Genomic DNA, 6000 nt, shown 5'->3' with positions numbered 1-6000 from the left:
ATAAGTTTGTTTTTTTAAAAAAAAAAAAAAAAAAAAAAATCAAACGGATTATTAAAGTTGAATTGATGATTCCCCAATGTGAAATACATTATTATCATATGCATATCAACGTATGTAACTTAAGGCACCAAAAAAAAAAACTTGACATAAATAAAAACATTCGAATGAGGCCTTATGTCAAATGATTGCATACTACAATGTTTTCTAATTGTAATTTGATAACTTTAGTGGTTTTTAGTTCATAAAAAACAAATATAAAAATAAATAAATAAAAAACGAGAAAAAGGAAAACCCAAACAACTGAAAAACACCAACAAAAAAAAAAAAAAAAAAAAACTGAAAAAAAATTGATATACAAAAGAAGAGAAGCTCGAGCACTACTGCGACTGTGACACCCTAGGTGACACGATTATTGTAACGCCTCGGTAAAATTAATTAATTAGTAATCAACTTCATAGTTCACCTCTCATTTCAATTTTACAAAGATTAAGAGATTCAAGGATTTCACACTCTCCAAAAAGAGTCTCCAGTGAAAAACTTTTCACTTTTACATTAAGATAGTTACTAAATTAAACAATAATTCTTTAACAAACCAGAGTGATGTTAAACCATAATTCGTTAACAAACCAAAGTGAATCTAAAACATCATAACATAAAAGGGAAAAATATATTTTACCACCATGAAGTATCCACGCATTATGTTTTGGCGCCCAATGTTTAAAAAGTGACGAAAGACCCTCACAATGTATCTGATATTGGCAAAACATACAAGTTGTCTATGAAATCCGTCTATTTGGATAGAAACCAAGTCACGTGCGTGGCATCTGACCTTTTTTAACCAAAACTTTCAAAATTTACCACGGGGGTAATGTGTAAACATAAATGATTTCAGGGGGGTAAAGTGTAAAAAAACAAAAAAGCTTATGTAAAAAAAAAAAAAAAAATCTAAACTAAACAAAAACAAAAAGCCGAAAACTAAAACTAAGACTAAACTTCAAAAAAAATAAATAAATAAACCGAAAACTTAAAAGAGAAGGTTTATGTACAAAATAAAAAAGAAATTAAAATAAAAAACCAAAAAAATAAAAAACTAAACTAAACTAAACTAAACCTAACACCAAAAAAAAAAAAAAAGGAAAAAAGTGGGGGATGGCCAAGCCATCCTCTTTGGCAAAGCCACCCCCAGACCGACCGAATGAGGACAGTTCGGCCACCCCAAACCCATTTGGGGCGGTTTCGACCACCCCACAAACCCATTTGGGGTGGTTTTGGCCTCCCCATTCGGGCATACGACGTGGTCGGACCACCCCCATGGGGGTAGCCAAGCCACCTCCTTGGCCAAATCGAGGGGGCCGAGCCAACCTCAAATGGCTTGGCCAACCCCCACTTTTCTTTTTTTTTTTTTTTCTCTTTTTTCTTTTTTTGTATGCTTTATGTTTAGTTTCTTCTTTTTTGATTTTTTAATTCGTATATAAACTTTCTGTTTGAAGTTTAGGTTTAGTTTAGTTTAATTTTTTTAGTTTAGGTTTAGTTTTCGGTTTTTTTTGTGTTAATTTAATTTTTTATTTTGAATATAAACTTTTTGTTTTAAGTTTTAGGTTTAGTGTTTTTTTTTTAATTATTATTATTTTATTATGTTTATGTTTATATTTACACTTTATCCCCCGAAGTAATTTATGTTTACACTTTATTCCCGATGGCATTTTCGAAAGTGTCAGTTGAAAAATGTCATGTACTACGCACGTGACTTGATTTCACACTCTCCGAAAAGAGTCTGCAGCAAAAAACTTTTCACTTGTACACTGAGATAGTTACTAAATTAAACTATAGTTCTTTAACAAACCGAAGTGATGTTAAACCATAATTCTTTAACAAACCAAAGTGAATCTAAAACATCATAACATAAAAGGAAAAAATACACTTGAACCTCTGAAGTATCCACATATTTGTGTTTTTGTGCCCAATGTTTAAAAAATGACAAAAGACCCTCACAATGTATCTGACGTTGGCAAAAAAACACAATTTGTCTAAGAAATCCGTCTATTTAGACAGAAACCAAGTCACGTGCGTGGCACTTGACCTTTTTTTAACCAAAACTTTCGAAAATGACCTCGGAGGGTAAAGTGTAAACATAAATGACTTCCGGGGGTAAAGTGTTAAAAAAAAAAAAACAAAAAACAAAACAAAAACAAAAACAAAAAATAAAAAATAAAAAACCGAAAACCAAAACCAACTTCAAAAAAAAAAAAAAAAAAAAAAAAAAAAAACCTATTTTTTTTTTAAAAAAAAAGAAAAGGTTTATGTACAAAATAAAAAAGATTAAAATCAAAAATAAAATAAAATAAAAATAAAAATAAAAATTGGGGGATGACCGAGCCATCCCCTTTGGCCACGCCACCCCCAGACCGACCGAATGAGGACGGTTCGGCCACCCCCAAAACCATTTGGGGTGGTTTCAGCCACCCCCATTCGGGCATACGAGGTGGTCGGACCACCCCATGGGGGTAGCCAAGCCACCCCCTTGGCCAAATCGAGGGGGCCGAAGAACCCTCAAATGGCTTGGCCACACCCCACTATTTTTTTTTTTTTTTGTGTGTTTTAGGTTTATTTTTTCTTTATTGATTTTTTATTTTGTATATAAACTTTTTGTTTTAAGTTTAGGTTTAGTTTAATTTAATTTTTTTTTAGTTTAGGTTTAGTTTTTGGTTTTTTCTGTTAATTTTTATTTTTATTTTTTTAATTTCAATATAAACTTTTTGGTTTAAGTTTTAGGGTTAGTGTTTTTATTATTTTATTATGTTTATGTTTATGTTTACACTTACCCCCCGAAGTAATTTATGTTTATAATTTACCCTCGAGGGCATTTTTGAAAGTTTCAGTTGAAAAATGTCAAGTGCCACAGATGTGACTTGATTTCCATCCAAATAGACGGATTTGATGAACGGATGGTGTTTTTTGCCAATGTCAAATACAATGTGGGGGTCTTTCATCACTTTTTAAATATTGTGGCCAAAATGCAAATGCATGGATATTTTAAGGGGTAAAGTGTATTTTCCCCTAACATAAATATCACTCATCAAAGCATAATTGAGTCTATGAGTCATAAAGACAGTTAATTTCAAAGCGTAGTCTTAAGAAGATATAGTAGATAAATGATCATAATCGACTCATGGGGAGTGTCTTCATCCTCGTCCGACATACTCTTTAGCCTATAGAATCTAGCTCCTAAAAAATAACTTGATTATGTCCTTCAAGAGAACTTGGAGCCTCTCAAGTTCCATCATTAACTAAATTGTGTATAAAACAACACATGCTTTACAGGTGAAAAAGATACAAGTGCAAGTCCACGTCTTAGTGAGTATAAATATACATGACGTACAAGTTATCATATAGGGAACTCAATATTTGTAAATCACATGTAGCAATATAATGTTATAGTTCATCATTTGCTCATTAATATAGATATAATATGTTGGGTAATGGATTTGCCACATAATACCCAATAGGCCTCCAAGGTTATTTACCTTAAGCCAGCCCATCATGTAAAGGCCTTGATCCAAATATGTCAACCCACCAAGGGTGAAACGGGAAACTCACAATCCCTAAGAAGAGAAGCCACGTTCATTGAGAACGTGGTCTAGCTTGCAACGCCGAACCAAGCCACGTGTAAGCACGTCCGAGCTAGGAGCACCACCCACGTTCGCCATGAACGTGTTCAAGCCATAAACCAACTCCACAATCCCATGATCAAGAGTTGGCCCACGATCACATGATCAACCCTTCCAACATTGCGCAAGGTGGATCCTTGGGGACGTGGGGCCAAGAATCAGCGAATGCTAACCACTCATTGATGCCTATAAAAGAGAAGCTCCCACCAGGTATTTTGGTCAATCACTCTCAAGCTATTCTTGCCAACTTACTCTCTTTCTCTCAAATCACCAACTGGCTTAGGCATTGGAGCTATCCCTCGCCGGCACACCCAGGCAAGCTCTTATCCTATTTCCCTCTTTTGTAACTTAGCATCTCTTGGATTGACCGCCACATCACCTCTCGGAAAACTGTCATCAACATAATATATGTTGTAATAAGAGAATAATGTCATAGTTCAACTCTATATGGTTTATTTAATCCTTTAATCATTTCTTAGTAGGATTGGCGATGTTCCAAGGGAGCCGTAGTACAATACCAGCGCCTCTAATATTACCGCATACAATCACATACTAACAATCTGATTGAGTTTGACCTCTGGTGGTCCACGCTATTAACAAAGTCATACTATTTTACGTAGAAACAAATGGAGCCTTAATTTTTGTAACAGTAATGTTACAAATACTCCCACTTTCTACACCAATTTTTTTATACCTATATGTGTCTTTTAAAATCATTATTGGATTAAAATTCAATAAAGATTCCTCCTAATCCAATTGTGGTTTTAATTTTTAATTTTTTTTATGAATCCTTTGTGGTTTTAAATGAGTATAGAGAACTGGAAGTCATTAGTTCAAATCCCCCATCTCCCTCCCCTTATGCCGACATGTCAAAAAAAAGTGAGATTGTAGTGACTTTTAAAATTATGATTGAGTTTGTAATTGATTAATGATTACTATTAAATTTTAATCAAATTATGATTTTAAAAGTCACATAATTTTTAGAGTGACATAAAAAATACTTCTAGCATTACTAATGACTAATGTGCCTCCAATCTACTATTAGGGTTGCAATATATGCTATAAAAATGACAAAAATACCTTAAGAATTTAATTTTTGGGTTCATTACCATTTTAGAACCTAGGTTTTTACTTTTTTATTTTCTTTCCACCTAAGCTTCAATTTGTATCACAGATAGTACCTGACTTATGGGTTAATATCAATTTAGTACCCCCATCATCATTCTATCAGCCAAACTAACGGACTGCAATTGGAGTGGTTTTGGCCACCCTTACGACCGGTCTGGGGGTAGTCGAACCACCCCCATGAGGCCATGGGGGTGGTTTGACCACCCCACAGTTTTTGGAGATAGTTTTGGTCATTGGAGTTGGCTGCACCATCCCCAAGGGCCTTAGGAGTGGTTCGGTAACCCCCAGACGGGCCGCAAGGGTGGTCGAAACCACCCTATGACTGTCCGTTAGTTTAGTTGACAGAATGGTGACAAATGTACGAAATTGATATTTACTCATAAGTCATGTACCATATGTAATACGAATTGAAACTTATGTAAATAAAAAATAAAAAAATAAAAAAATAAAAAGGTGAAAACCTAAGTATTAAGAAAATAATTAACCCTTAATTTTTGGTGCCACGTTTGCCTTGGTCAAGAATATAGCTACAAGAGAGCTGCTTCTATGGGGATGTTGCACAAAACTCCACTTTTGTGCATTCCATTTAAACATTGATACATCACCCGGTATACCATAAGAAAATAAAACAAAAACACCGAATATCACCCAAATTTATTAAAAAATTCTCTCACGCACACACATCTTTTTTTTTTTTTTTTTTTTTTATCTGTTTCTCTTCTTCTCAGATGTATTCCCCTTCAGATTTCACCACCACCGGCTAACTCTACCACCGCTGCTGCCCAGCCAGAAGGTCCCGCCTACGCCGCTGACCCCACAACCAGAAGCCATCGAACCCCACCGCAGAACACCGCCGCCCACCCCACACCAGCCGCTGAACCCCTCCTTAGATTTATTCTCTCTCACATATCGGTAACAACAATAGACCCTCCATCAATAGTCTAATAAGAAAGCCAAGGGCTTACGCTATGTTACCTATTGATACAAAATATATCCCAAAGCTCAAACCAAAAGGTCCACTCCAGTTAGAGGCCCACAGCTCACCAAAACACCAAGGCACAAAGCCCAAATCCCAACAAATCCTAATATGATCATCTAATCATATCAGGTCCACACTCAAGCATGCGGTTACGCACCATACCAAAATGGTTGCATGCAAAATCATGTAACCCTATGATTAAGGGAGCACGATAACTGTCCAAAC

This window comes from Corylus avellana, chromosome 7 (genome assembly GCF_965113065.1).
Source record: "Corylus avellana chromosome 7, dhCorAvel1.hap1.2, whole genome shotgun sequence".
Taxonomy (NCBI): Eukaryota; Viridiplantae; Streptophyta; class Magnoliopsida; order Fagales; family Betulaceae; genus Corylus; species Corylus avellana.
This window is presented reverse-complemented; position numbering follows the sequence as displayed.